The following is a 15519-nucleotide window of genomic DNA, read 5'->3' as shown; positions in this document are numbered from 1 at the left end:
GAGGGAATGTCAACAGAATACACAGGCTCCTTGGTGATGGATTCTTGCAAGCCCAGCTGAGCTGATGAAGACGGCCAAGGCTTTGCTAAGAGGACCAGAGTCAACAACACTGACACCCAAGAGGAACCAGGTAGGTACTCTAATGACTGAAAACACCCATTGTGTATACAATATTGATTTTCAAAATAATCCCAAGGCTCAGATGTTATTAACCGCATTCTACAAAAGATGAAGGGTTTTGGGAACTTGGCCAAGGAGGAAGTGAGATGGCCAGAATTTGAACTTGGCCAACCTGATTTCAAACCTCAGGAATTTTCCTAACCCAAAATGGAAAGGACAGACATCATTGGTGGGAAAAGTAAGACTCCCATACCCAGAACACTCTGTCTCCAAGAATGGAGCCTGCTGGGAAGTACAGAAGCAAATGTGAATTTTTGTGACGTGTGGGTAATGTCTGTTAGGGGGCTCGCTTAAGTTCTTTTTCAGCTAGCTGGTCACCCAGTTCTGGTGACAGATGCCTGTGAACCTGGAGATGCAGGAGGAAGTAAGATCGGTCTGTGTCACTCCCATGGGGCTGGAATGTAAAAGCATCCCAGAGGAGGGGTCAAACCAGAGCAGGACCACTGTGACCTGGGCAGTTCATGCTCAGTGCTCAGCTAGCCTTCTTTATAAGATGTAATAGAGACTGCCGGGTAGAAGCTACATGAAATGTTTGTACCAGGGAGGACATGTGGAGGGTCCCAGAACCCCATAGCTCTGTTAAAGCAATTAAAGGCCACCAAACCCATCTCCATCATTCTGTGAATCTCCTGAAAAAAAATCAATGAAATCCAATACCTTGAAAAGCTCAATGCCATCTTTATATAAGGGCTTGGACAAAATCCAGCATGTTAAAACACATGCCTGGGTTTGAGTTAAACATTTAAATAGGGCCAAATTACTTAATACCATTCAGGGCTTTAATCTAATTTGAAGTGCAGAAAAGGGAAATACACTGTGTGTTCAGAGACAGCATGGGTCCCATAACCCCATAAACAGGAAAGTTCAGATTTCAGAGCAGCAGCAGAATTGTCTCTTGTTTTATAACCTGGCATGCCAGAGCAGAGCCAGGGAGCATGCCTGGCTAGCTGGTCTCAGCGAGGCTTCCCAAGTCAATACGTGGTGTGTTCCTCACTGCCCTTCTCTTGACACAATGTACTTCACAAAAATCCATAGCCAGGTTCAAAGAGGAAGAAACAAAAGAAGATAGACAGCATTTTAAAAATAGCCCTACCTTGGGGATGTGTACAGAATTTATGCATGGTTTGGGTGCCCTTCCTGTGTGTAATTAAAAGTCCACAGACAAATTCCAATCTGAAGCCAAAGAGAATTTGGGTTGAAGGCATGGAGCTCACGCCCTGCCAAGCACACCAGGGGGGTGAGCAGCACGCTGCATGAGGAACATTATGGAAAGACAGGGACCAGAGGGTCTAAGTTAATCAGAGCAAAAATGTACTCAGCTGCCTAAAATCAACAAGACAATCAAGGTGCCATGGAAGTGGGAGCATGTGATTTTCCCTCTGCTGCTGTAGACACTCTACACACCCTCAATGCATCTCCTCGGTTACCTGCCAGCTCTGATCCACTCCTAGGGCCAAATGCCCATCTGCCACCTAACTCAGTGAGAATACAGTTGGGGTGGGTGCTTAGGACCCAGAGCAGAGGCCACTTGGGTCACGCCCATCTGCAGCTGCATCTTGCTCCTTTCTAAAGCAGATTCTGTGTAGAAGCCCTGGGGCAACAGACTCCAAGCTATAAGGGGCCTACTGGTGAGTACACATTAACTAACTGGTTCCCTGCTCCCCTTCCCCCACATCTTCAAAGCCACACCTTTCTTCCTTAAAATTCAAACTCCCTCTTCTCCCCTTGCTGCCCGAACATCTGTCTGAAAATAGCATGCTGTGTGGACTACTTACCAGCCAAGCAGCATAGAACCTCCCCTTCCTTTAAACCTGTAAGAAACAATTCCTTCCCTGAACTCTGTTCCTTTATGTTCAGAGCTGATAACTCTTGTAAGAAAGAAGAAAAATCTGCCACACTATCCCCGAGTCCTTCAGGTGAGAGGTAGGAAGGCCTGGCCTTGGACCGCATCAGTTCCCACCTACATTTCCTGGATTCAGTCCACGCAACTGTAAAACCAAACGAAACTGACAAACCAAGGTGTCCCTTGTGCTGTCCCAGTCAGAGGAGCCTCTCAGCCTCACCTCTTAGAGTCTGGGTTGGTTAGTGAGTGCTTTAACCAGCTGAAGTAGACGAAAGGTACACTGTGAGATTCCCAAGGCTACAAAAGATAAGGACACATGACTTCCACTGAAGTGGCCCTCTGCATCCCAGCTTCTGGCCTGCTAGGCTGTTGTGTAATTTAATGTTTGACTCTGGAGCTGCCATCTTGTAAACAAGTCCATGCCACACCTGTGAAGGTGCTTGCTGGCCATTCTGATCATAGCTCTAGCTGAGAACCTCTTCCATGGGAAACCTCTCTACTAGGCCCTCAATGAAGGCATCTTCACATGATCCACCCTGTAGGACAACAAGTCACTCCAGCTGTTTTGGCTCAGTAGCAGCAGCTCAAGACAATGTGAGATAGACACAGCCTTCGAAATTAGAAATACACAGTCTACGAGGGAAAGTATTATTATACACCTTCAGGATGGGCAGTTTGTTACATGGAATTGGTAACCAAGACACTCTGAAGGACTTAAAAGTCATTTAATCATACTTCGTGCCTTTATTTTAGGAATAAACTCTAAAAAGGAATCTGTTTTACCCTCGTTACAGAAGAGCTATGAAAAGAAACTCTCTACCCTGTCAACCCTCTGCCCACCTCGGTGAGCCTCGACTTGTTATCCACTGGTATACATGAGAAATGGGGAAAGATATTCAAGGTCAGTTCAAATTGCCCATGAGAACTGATCTTAATAATCAATAAGCTCAACTATCATACAAAATTAAAATGACCACCTTTGTAAAACACCAATAAGCCATCTCTTCTCAAGTGGCAAACTGAACCCATGTGCTGGTCTTAGGCCATGGTCCCCAGAGTGGTGTGGCCATGAGTGGGTGGGAGGAGACCGTGAGGCAGATCAAGTGTGCTTCTGAAACATCTGAGTACTCAGAGGATTCTCCCTAAAACCAGCACTGAATGGTAAAGAACACCCACAAAGATTGACATCCTTCTTTTCTATTGGGACAGTCTTGGCCAACATGGTCATCGATATCTCCTTTATCTGTCCCTTACTTAGCCTTTGTCCTTTGTAACCTGGACCTTGAACAAATGTGTTGCAATCCTGATGATTTTCCTCCACCTCTCTTGCATATTATCTACTATTGATTCATTCAACAAACATCTGCTGACACATCCTGCCAAGCTTTGCTACAGGCACTTAGAGGGTAGTGGGGATGAACGAGGCTAAGACAGTCCTGGTGTTCCTACTAGCGATACACTAGAGCAACATGGCGATTGAGGAGACAACAAAATACTTAACAGGAAGTGCCACACCAGAAGTTCCACACTAGGACCCCAGCCACATCAGGAAGAGGCCAGTAGAGCACACCTGTTCCATAAAGACTCCCCAGGCCAGTCACAAGGATGAGCATAGCAGACCCCGGGGCTGGGTTTTCACATAAAGACTGGGATAATTTCTCAGATTCATGAGGAGTCCTTCAGAGAGGTAGAAGAAACGATTGAACTACAGAGATACGTTACAATCATCATTTTGTGTGCAACACACTGGTTTTTCCTAAATTTATCTCACGAGCTATGCCCCAGGAACTTGTGAAGACGTTTATAGAGAAGAACGGTAAGAGAGAGGACAGGACTAAGGGAAAATGTCCCAAAGGGTTTTTTGTTTTGTTCGGTTTTGTTTTTTAATGTACTTTTATTTTATGGGTATGGGTGTTTTGCCTGCATGTGTGTCTGTGCACCACTTGTATGACCAGTGCCAGAAGAGCCCAGAAGTGGGCATTGGAACCCCTGTTATTGGGGTTATTGGGAGCTATGAACCACTATGTAGGTGCTGGGGATTGAATTCAGATACTCTGGAAGCAGTCGGTGCTCTTCACCACTGACTGAGCTATCTCTCCAGTCCTCAAAGGTTTTATATAGCACCCCTGAATCTGAATCAGTGAGTACAACTGTACAGAAGGACCAACCTCTATGGCTCTCTGCATATTTACAGTGGCAGGCCCATCCTTCTGAAGGCAATGTAAGCTCACCTTCCCCTTCTCCATCCGAGTGATGTGGGACCTTGGGAATGGCTACAACTGATAAGCTGTAACAGTGTTGGTGGCATTGGGGGATGAGCAGGGCCAAACAGCAGGCATCCCCCTCAATGCCAGGGACAGTGACTCCACAGTGCCAGGACTGGTCTTTGAAGGAAGGTGACATGGAGAAGGACTGTGTCTATCCAAGATGCAATGCTTCAGGGCACTGTTGTACAATATTGTTTTAAGGTTACTTTTGTTTATGTCCCATTTATTTAATTCTGTGAAGCTGTGTTACTATGCCTGTCTAAAACACCTGATGGTCTAATAAAGAACTGCCAATAGCAAGGCAGGAGAAAGGATAGGCAGGGCTGGCAGGCCAAGAGAATATATAGAACGAGAAATTTGGAATGAAAAGAAAGGAGGAGCCAGAGGAGGAGGACCTCAGGGGCCAGCCACTCCGCTACACAGCAAGCCACAAAGTAAAAGTAAGATTTACAGAAGTAAGAGAATGGGAAAAGCCCAGAGGCAAACGGTAGATGGGATAATTTAAGAAAAGCTGGCTAGAAACAAGCCAAGCTAAGGCCGGGTATTTGTAAGAAATAATACGCCTCCGTGTGTGATTATTTGGGAGCTGGGTGGTGGGTCCCCCAAAAGAATAAAAAGGAAAAAACAAACAACAACACACCATGATTTTGCATTTCCATATTTCTGCAGCTTAAGCCTTATTTTAACACAAAAGGAGGGTGACAATCTTGACTGTAATGGAAGAAAGCTGTGATTAAGACAATAACCAATCACAGCTTTCATTCCATTTGGAGCCTGAGCACAAGGGCAAGTAACTGATCACAGGCTCGATTCCAGTAGTATGCGCACCACAAGTTTAACCAATCACAAGGTCTCTAGGCAGTAGAGCCTGCCACGACCACATTTAACCAATCACGGACATACTTCCCGCTGGAGGGGACCTACGGCACTGTGCAGGTGTTGTAGAAAGCGAGTGACTGCGAAGCTGCTTTAGATCTTACTGGATCTCCTGCATGAGGCAGAAGGCCTTCTGAAGAGAGGAGACAACTGTCTCTCAGGCTCAGAGTCAAAGACAGCCACACAAATGTGACTGCTCCCCAAATGGCTTGAAGAGAAGGAAGCAACAGTTACAAAGACAAAAAGTTCCAAAAATCCAACTAAATCCTATTTTTTCTTTTTTATTGAAAGCTTTTTATATGTCCTTAGTAGAAGTTCAGCTTTATTATTCAATAAGTTACCAAAATGTCAAATAACACCAAGGTACTTAAACATAATTGATTCCCAGCGTTTTTCATGGTTGGTTATTTATCTGTGACATGTACTTAGCAGAGCATCGGCTCTTTGGAGGTCTCTAACATTGCCCCCACACAGTCAGTCTCCTCTTTCCAATACACTAAGTAGTGGAGAATCAGGAGGCTCTCTCTGTGGCTCGGGGTCACAACAGATAAGACAGAGGTAAGGAAGAACTCCCTAGATACACTAAACAAGGGTTCTCATGGTTCTTAAATCACCAGATTCCTGGCTATCCATTCTGAGGACTCTCCAATGGCAAACATCTTGTGTGTGGCTATAAGGAAAGAAATTGGTTTATATTTTAAGACAATTATATTCTGTGATGAAAGAGAGACTTGCATTGGCTGTCTTACATCATTGATTATTCTTGTGCAGATTCTGTGTGGCCCAATAAACCGGCTAACAGAGTTGGGACCAGTTGAGGGAGCATCACAGTGTCAGGACATGCCTGTGGAATGTGTAAATGTCAAAGACTAGGACTCTCCTCCAAATGCTGCTATACTGAAACTAGCTCTTTGTATTTCTGAGACATTGCAGAGGTCTGAGCAACAGCTTTCAAAGCATTTCTTGGCATGAAATGCACCCATAGTCCCAAGGTCCCCAGACATAGATCACCCATGACCCCGGCAGACATGAGCAGAGATCCAACATGCCGCTCTCACTTCCCCGAGGACAGCAAAGGAGCCTACCAGCTTTGGGCAACAGTGGCGGTTTCCATGATCTGGGGGACTTTCCAGGCTCGTGTGAACTGGGCAGCCGTGTTGTGACTTAGAACACTCTGAATACACGGAGAAAAATCAACATTATCTGGCCATTGTTCCTCCATGAAAATCCCGTCTAGACCCCAAGTCTTCTCCCATTGCTGACATCCAGCAGGGCTCTCCAGTATGCATGACTCTGAGAAGTGCATTTCACACACTCCAGTCCACTTTTCTCCAATAGAACATTATTTTTGTTTTAAGTAGAGTAAGAAACAGCTTTCATAGAAGCCGAGCTGAGACGGTGACTGAAGATTTTGTTTCTCTTTATTCAACACTCTTTGAACCCCTGATTGGTGTCTTAAGCACTGCAGGAAAGCCTGGGTAGTCAGTGGGCTGCTGTGGGAGCCTTAGAAAACAACTGGAGAGGTAGACTTGGCCATTTGCTTTCTTGCATTTTGACACCAGTTACAGGCAGCAGACTCCCTGGAAGATGGCCACCTTGTCTCTGTTGACAGGGGTGATGACAAGCTTCACACAAACACCTTTACCTTGTACACTGATGCAGCCTGCTTTAGAAATAAAACAAAACCGATCCAAACAAAAATGCCCCAGGCGACAGTGCTGGCCACAGAACTGGTGCCAGAAGCCTGGGCAGGATGCTGCTAGCAGAGGGATGGAATCTTTTCAATGTGAATAAGGCTCTAATAGGGGCAGGCCTGCCAGACCCCAGCGTTCCTCTTTGCCTTAGACAATGCTCGCATTGTGCTTACAGGAGGAGCACACATCATTAAGCCCTTCTCTAGGCCTGATCCAAGGGCCAGTTCTAGAGCCCACAGAACAAACGCTTCCCCATTCCAGAGTTGCTAATCCACACAGCACGTCCAGTCTTCTTTCTGGGGCGGAAAAACACGGAACAAAAGCCACAACAGCCAAGTGACATAGCTCACAAGAAGCACAGGGCAAACTTCAGCCCCAAAGTAATGCTTTTGACAGTAATGCTCAACGACAGAAAGACCTCTAGAAGGTGTATGATTTCCATTATGTGATCATTATGCTGGCCTAGCAGGGCTCTTATCGTTAATCAAGGACATAGGCTTTTGCCATAATATGAAAACAAAAAGCAACCGTGTCATCTGGTGCCCTGCTACGAACACTGGAGGAAACCTTGGCTTCTGTGTCCTAATGAGAGCCATCTGAAAATCTCCAGTTTGTTCTGAGGGTTCTGGAGTCATGCTGTCTAGGTTTGAGTTTCACCTCCTAGGCTGAGATTAGAATCTAACTCTTCATAAAGGTTCAACTCCACTGAGTAAGGTTTTTCCCTGCCTGTCAGAATGGCAAAGCATTACATTAGGCATATAGGGATGTTTGGGGTTGCCTGCATTTGAGAACATAGTTTAATAAGTTTCAGGGAAAAGGTTAAGGGCAGAAATCTGTCCAGATAGGTTTCCACAGAACACATTTCAGAAGAGCTCCAGATGAGTCAAGGTCACACATGGCAGAACATGGTCTAATCAGCTTAGTTTCCTCATCTATAACTTAGGAGAGGAAAACCCTCGTTTTGCTTACTTCTTCAATACTATAAAAAATGAGCAAATCAAAACAAAAGACCCAGGCTAGAAACCGTTAGCTCTTGGGACTGCCATTCATACTTTTCCATAGTGAGAATTCTGGACCTGGATACATGAGTAAACTACTCCTCTTATCCTCTTTTGTAGTTCCTTTGGTCATGTGACCAGTTCTAGCCAATGATGTGTGCTATTTCTAGTCCAGTGGTTAAGAAGAAATTTCCTGATTTGGCTCTCTCCAACATCCCGGTGGTTGGAAATCCTATGATACTGATGGACCAGCTCAGGTCAAGCTCAACACTGAGCCTGAATTTCTAGTCAGTGTATGAAAGAGAGTTTTCCAACCAGGGACACATACATACTTCAGACTGTCATGGGGCATAGGGAAATTCTTCCGAGGACATTTCTTTTTTGTCAGCTATACCAAGTGAATTTCATTCTACTCAGGAGTTTGCAGAAACACAGAGGCTATGAAACTATAAGGCCGGCCTATTGTTTCTGTGTGTAGAGTGGAACAGGAGCAACCCTGAACAGGAAGTCTCAGCCCTGCCCCAAGATGGGGCATGGGGAACACCTGTAGAAACAGGAAGAACCTTCCCAGAGGCTGAGCCTCTTATACTCGGCCATATGAGTCCTTGAGGGATGAAGAAAGAGAATGGACAGGGGTCAGTAAAACAGCCAGAGCGAAAAGGACCAGGAGACTCAGCTTCTAAAAGTGTCCAGAGCACCAGCTACAAGGCTAAGTACCTTTCTTATCCAGAAAATACTATCTTGACTTACCACTCTTTGAAGGAAAGCTCAAAAGTATATTGTCATTCCTAAGAAAAACAACATTCTTAAAAAGATTTTATTTTTATTTATGTGCAGGGGTGTGTGTGTGTGTGTGTGTGTGTGTGTGTGTGTGTGTGTGTCCAAAGAGACTAGAAGAAGGTGTCAGATCCAGCTCCCCAATGCAATTTCTTGGGTAGTTCATTTGATCTACCTGAAACACAGAGCCACGGCACCTTCTACACAATATTCTGTAGGAATTCCTAGAAAGCAGCTGATTTTATTGACAGCCAACTCTGATTTAAATCAGAAAATCAAGCATTGAGTTTTGATAATTAAAAAAAAAATGGATCTAGGTCTTCCTGCACCAGGTTTTGAAGACATCACTGGGAGGTTCAGAGCGACAGGGTAAGTGCACACACTGGGGATTCTTCCTCTACTGGGTGACAAGGCAGGCCTTTTTCCCAGTCATCAAAGATCTATCTTTAGTTTGTTTACCATAACAACAGCAATGTCAGTGACCTGACTATTTTCAAATTAAAAGTAAACATTTAAAGCACTGGTCTCAAACTTTAAACCATTCAAAAACTGTAACCCGCTTTAAGACCACCGAAACAAGCTATTTTCAGGAACGAGGGAGGGAAAGGCAGAGCTGCAGCTTAACTTAGAACTTAGCCTCCAGTTCCTGTTTATTCCTATGTCAGAAAGGGGAGAGGGTGAAGAAAAGACAGACTTTTCTGTCTTTACAACCCATGAGCACTTCTCAGATTAGGAAGACATTTGAGCGGTCACAGACAAGAGGAGTCCATTTGCTGTCACCACTGCGGGAGAATGGAGGCTGTCCCTCCCAGTGTCCAGTGATCCTGTGCTAAGATTTCTCTTTCCACACCCAGAGCCCAGAGTGCTTGTAAGTACACCCTTCCAGTTTCCAGTTCTTGAGGGTTTGTTTTTAAAGACAATGTCAGAGAATATATCTCTTGTGGTTTTGGCTTAGGTCTCTGAAATGGAAGGAAAACTTCCTAAGAAAATTAGCTGGACTTTGGTCTCTAAAGTCTCTCAGGATGTTTATAAAATTTTATAAAAGTTTGCCTGAATGTATCAAGCACCCTCTATAATTAGGTTCAATTTGTCATCTAATTAGATAAACTTATAAAGGCAGGCTTCCTGACCTAGCATAGCACACAGACTCAGCCCTGTGTATGCAAGCACCTTTGGTAAAGTTCTCTGATTCTTCGGTGTCCATACTGAAGCAAACCTGCACACAGAAGTAACTGTCAGTGTGATGAACTCTAAAAATACCCTCCAAGCAGAATTCAGTGTTTATCAGTGCCAGTCAAGAACACAGTTCTAAAAGACCATGTCTGCACAATACCGCAAAGCACACTTAAGTACTTAACCCAAGCTCCCAGTGATGAGCACACATCCATCTCCTGAATGCAAACTCCTTGTGACTGAGTCTTCTGCCAGGAACACCCAGGCTCCTCTCTGATGAGGCAATATAGATGAGAGATGCAATAAAGGAAATCAAATAAATAAATAAATAAATAAATAAATAAATAAATAAATAAATAAATAAAAAGCCGGGCGGTGGTGGTGCACGCCTTTAATCCCAGCACTCGGGAGGCAGAGCCAGGTGGATCTCTGTGAGTTCGAGGCCAGCCTGGTCTCCAAAGCGAGTTCCAGGAAAGGCGCAAAGCTACACAGAGAAACCCTGTCTCGAAAAAAAAAATAATAATAATAATAATAAAAATAAATAAATAAATAAATGCAGAAGAGAAAAAGGACAGAATCAGCTTGGAGGGGTTGGGGTGTGTGGCTGAGGTCTAAAGATTTACAGTCTGCCTTAAACAGAGGGTCACCAGTATGACTTCAGGGCTCTTGGTGGAAAAGATTCCACTGAGGCTTCTGGGGCCTTGTCCAGGGTTTCTATGCTGTGGGCTACTGGTGGCCTAGAAGCTGGCTTATGTGTGAAAAGCCATTAGGTAGACCCAAGCAGGACAAAACGGGGAGAGAGCACAAGACAGAACAGCCCTGGGTGCCAAGCCTACACGGGTCTGTCTGCAGGTGTCATTTCTAGGGGAATGCTCCTTCCTGGAACTACTTCTTTTTCTCCTCCTCCTCCTCCTCCTCCTCCTCCTCCTCCTCCTCCTCCTCCTCTTCTTCCTACTCCTTATTTTTCTTCTTTTAGTTTTTTTTTTTTGAGACAGGGTCTTACCCTGTATCCCAGGCTGGCCTTGGATTCATGGTGATCCTCCTTCCTTAGCTTTCTGACTACTAAGATTCTAGGTGTGCCACTATGCCTGGGTATTTTTTTTTTCTAAAAATTGTCACCATGTTAAGAAATGTTTGTTTTTCACGTAGTTGCCCAGGGAGTGGGGATTTTGAACATGACACACTTCTGCTACCTCCCTTCTTGTGTGTGGTGCAGCTAAGGCAGTGGTGGGTGTGACAACAGAGACAAGATTTCCTTCCCAGCTCTGACAAAGAGCTGCTATGTGCTCTTGACCAAGATCCTTAACCTCTCAGCTCCCTCATCTGTGAAGTCTGCAGAACTGCTGTGGGGCTCAGTGGGTTACTGGAACAGAGGCCCAGACAGTGGCCAGTTTTCTGCTCCCTGCACAACTGTATCCTTGGGCACACAAGACTGGTCACTGTGTGCCACTCCTACCTGCTATCTCTAGGCCCTGAAATGGGTTGGAAGTGTGGTTAAGCATGAGTGGTGAGTTTCATCATTGGGAGAGACATGCCCAGGAAGCTAGAGAAGACAGGATGCAGAATGGAGGTACATTCCAGCATAATTATTTTTTCTTTGTGCAAGGTGGCCCTGCCAGCTCTTCAGCCACTGGATTTAGGCTTAGTTAAGTGATTGGTTAGTTTAAAAGCACACTGGTAACCAGTCTCGTGATAAGTTAAAAAGCCAGGGAAGCAGTTCAGCAGTAGAGCACTTGCCTACTATTGCAAAAGTAAAATGTGGAATATTCCTTTACACTGTGTGAGTATATGTCATTGTGATTGGTTTAATAAAGAAACTTGCTGGCCTATAGCCAGGGAGGATAAGATTAGGCTGGAGAACCAGACTACGAAGACACTGGGAAGAAGAAGGGCAGAGTCAGGGGAGACATCAGGAGACACAGAGCGAGCAGGATGGGAAGTACACACATGAGGTAAATGAGCCTCAAGGCAGCACGTAGATTAATAGAAATGTGTCAATTTAAGTTATAAGAGCTAGCTAAAAACAAGCCTAAGCTATTGGTCAAGCATTTATAATTAATATTAAGTCTCTGTGTGGTTATTTGGGGATCAGCAGGCAGGACAGAGCTGACCGGTGGTCTAAATTGGAAACTACCTAAGGTAGAATAAATTAAGAAAAGCATTTGTCTCTCTGGGGTTGCCTTATCTCTAGTTAGAAGTCACCCACCACTGTGAGCAACACAGATGAACCTAATGGGCAGTGCAAGACGGTAACAGAAAAAGTACATGAATCCCAGCAGGATCTGGGTCATAGGCCACCATAGAACAGCCCATCTTCACCTGGTCATCAGATTAAGACCCTCCCAGAACTGTACCAGTAATAATTGTCCAGTAAGGCACAAAGCATTGGGTTGTGCAGTGGGAAATATGGATATGGCAGTGTATGGCGTGTGATCTCATGACCTTTCCAACACGACTGATAGGTGACATTGGAAGAGAAGCAAACCACAAGTTTCTCTGGCTATGATGACTAGAATGTAGGCACTGTGAGGTGAGTCGCTAGAGTTCTACACAGGTAGACATCAGCCCTTCATGCAGCAGGGACAGTTTGGCCTGCTATCTCCAGAACAAGCACATGGAGCCACCAGCTTCTGAGTTCTAGGCTGTAAGAAGGGACATGTCACCATGTACTGTGTCAGGGGTCAGGGAACTACAGCTCAGTATGCCTGGGCCATTGTTTGTTTTTTATAAGTAGTTGGTGCAGCACCATCCGCATTCTATGGCACATCTTACTGTGGCTGGCTGGAGGAGCAGGACTGAGTCATTCTGACAGAGGGCTTACATCTTCAAAGCCTAAAATACTTACCATATGGCTCTCCACTGGAACAATTTACCACCCCTGGTCTACAGCAACCCAGGTGGGCTTGGATTGGGTCTTTGCCTGGGTCTTGAAGGAAATAAGCTGTGCTTATTTTTGTCAAGAGGAACGAGGAAATGCTGAACGAGCATTATCAGTGGAGTGCTAACACTGGAATTGAAGTCATCTCACCATGTGTAGTAGCTCTGTCCAAGCTAATGAGAAGATGAGCAGGAACTAAACATGTCTGGGGCTTTGTGGGAGCCAAGTATTATACAATATGCTGAGTACACTTAAAGTATGTATGATGATGCTTCATTGGTGCCAGGCTATATATTCTATTTTCTATAATATATGGTATGTACCTAGAAATTAAGTGTGCAATGATGTTGATACTAGGTATTATTCAATATGCCATCTACATGGGAATTAAGTGTGTACAGTGCTAAAAAGGTGTCAGGTACTGTTCCACGTGCTGAGTACACAGGAATTAAGCATGTATAGTGCTTACAAGGTTCTAGGTGCTACTCCACATGCTGTGTACATGGAAACTGATTTCACATTCCCAGTAATACCGTGATAAAGATTACATGTCTCCATATGATGGAAAAATTTTGATTGTTAGTTGTGATTAGATTAAGAAACACCTAGGGCATTGACGAAGCATGTCTTTGGGTACGTTCGTTCTTGATAGTGATTCCAGAGAGGGTTAGCCAAGGGGGAAGCCCTGCCTGTAAAGTGTAGCTCCATGTGTTGGGGATCCAGACTCAGTCATAAGGAGAATGGAAGAAGCCAGCTGAGAGTCAGCATGCCCCTTTCTCTGCTTCCTGACCTACTGAGATGTGAGCAAACAGCCTCTTGCCACCACATAAAGATGTATCGTGCCCTCAAATGGTAAGCAGAGAAACCTCTCTGCCTTTGAAGTCCGACTCGGTCAGGTTTTCAATCCCAGTGACTAGAAAAATAATTCATCCATTCCATTTGTCCAGGTGTGAAAACAGCAGGAAATGTAAGCACATGTTTGTCCATGGTCATCAAGCTGCAAGTAGCCTAGCTGGGATTTGATTCCTGAAATTCACGCTGTAGACTATACTCAGAAAGCTAGTAATGGAAGTATAATACATGACTCAGGCCAAAATTGTGCATAAATCACATATATGTTAGATATGACACAGGGCATCACTAGGCACGCATGGCTGGCCTCAAACTCATGATCCTCCTGCTCCAGCTTTCCACTTGCTGAGTCTAGGAAGTCATCAGTACCTCTGGATAATCATTTTGTTTATAGTATTCTTTTATGATTTTATATTGCCAAGCCTTTGACTAACTACACTTTCACATTTTGTTCTCTTTGTGCCCTGGAAAACATGTCACTCAACTGGAAGTCCCCTAAAGGGGACCATCCCAAGGGTGTGTCTAGTGGCTTTGTTGCCACGGTGATATTGTGTCAACACAGCAGCCGCTGACTGTCCCCAGAGGTGAACCACACCCATTCATTAAGTTCTGACCATCATCATATGTCACTGCCACCTGGTCCCTTGGAAGATGGAGGGGTTTTTCCCAATAATGGTAAGGTCATCATGGTCATGACAGGCAGAAGCCGCTACCGGCACTACTTTTATCTATTTATTTTGAAGAGGGTCTCAAGTATCTCAATCTGAACTTGAACTTTCTGTGTAGCCAAGGGGGACTTTGACTTTGAGCCTCCTGCTTCCACCTCCTGAGTCAACAGGAGGTTCCACAATGCCAAGTTTAAACAGTGCTAGAGATGAAATCCAGAGTTGCACTCGACTGGCTGAGCCACATCCCCATCCTCTGTTACTTCTTGAGAAGATATTCTGGATTCTATTTGGGAATCCTACTTCAGAGCAGAGGCTTCCCACTTGGAACAGTGAGTGACCCTTCTTCGGAGAAGAGTGAGATCAACCAGGGCCAATAGTACCTTTGCTGGTAGTCAAAGTGGTACCTGCACATGACTTCCTGTAACCCTCTAATTAAACAGAGGTACTCCAAAGGAGAAGTTGTGATGAGTCCATCACCTTGCTGTCAATTGGGGGAGTCTGACATGACCGACTTCCTACAGACTTAACAGCATAAGAGTATTGGCTGTCTGTATCAAAAGCCTCGGAAGCAATAGCAAGGGGGAGTGGAATTTGTCAGTTGGTAGAGTGCTTGTCCAGTGTGCACAAGGCCCTAGGTTCAATCCCTAGTAACCCCCCTCCCGCCCACACCCACACTTACATACCCTTCCAAGTATATAAGCCACTGACTTACCATCTGTTGTTACTAATTTATCCACAAGTATACCAAAGACTATGAAGTACTATTTATAAAGGATAAAAATCAGAAATACCTTATTATATAATAGGAGTTAATTAGATAATTTATAATATAACCACCAGCAATTATGTTAATTGTATTACCACAGAAACTATGTAGTTGTGTAAATTTTTACCATAAAATATAATTAAATATAAAAAGCCATTTAAAATTGGCTATACATGATAACATTATATAGTTATTTTTGTATAAAAATAAAATTTATTTTTGTAAAATCAAAATCTATAAGTGCACATAAACACTGAATTTTAACAAATTTTTCTCTGGGGAAGAACCATGCTATTTTCTATTTTTCAGACACTGACTATATTGGTGTTTTAAATAACCAATAAGAGTGTGTTTTGTACTTAAACATTTATTTCTTTTTTCTGAGTACATTACTGCTTTACTTTCTTATTGTTTTCACTTCTCTTGATTGCTACACTATTTTCTCAGCCAGCTCAAATGCAAAGTAAGTTTTCCCCTACCACCAGGGGAAAGGCAGCCAGTGCCCAGCCACCCCAGCATCCAGTATTCAAGTTCCATACATGCCGGG

At 44.3% G+C, this 15519-nt stretch overlaps 1 protein-coding gene and 1 long non-coding RNA gene across 3 annotated transcripts in view; one reads left to right on the top strand and one right to left on the bottom strand.

Annotated features, from left to right (window-relative positions):
- Rarb (retinoic acid receptor beta) overlaps positions 1-15519 on the bottom strand; it is a 147352-nt gene that overhangs the window by 101708 nt on the left and 30125 nt on the right. The window lies entirely within an intron of this gene.
- LOC131919751 (uncharacterized) lies at positions 15-14664 on the top strand. The gene is made up of 3 exons (XR_009381408.1): positions 15-1808; positions 2777-2867; positions 14030-14664. It is a non-coding gene; the product is annotated as an uncharacterized LOC131919751 (long non-coding RNA).

This window comes from Peromyscus eremicus, chromosome 9, assembly GCF_949786415.1.
Source record: "Peromyscus eremicus chromosome 9, PerEre_H2_v1, whole genome shotgun sequence".
Classification (NCBI taxonomy): Eukaryota; Metazoa; Chordata; class Mammalia; order Rodentia; family Cricetidae; genus Peromyscus; species Peromyscus eremicus.
Note: the sequence above shows the minus strand (reverse complement) of the source record. Positions and strands in the feature narration are given on the sequence as shown.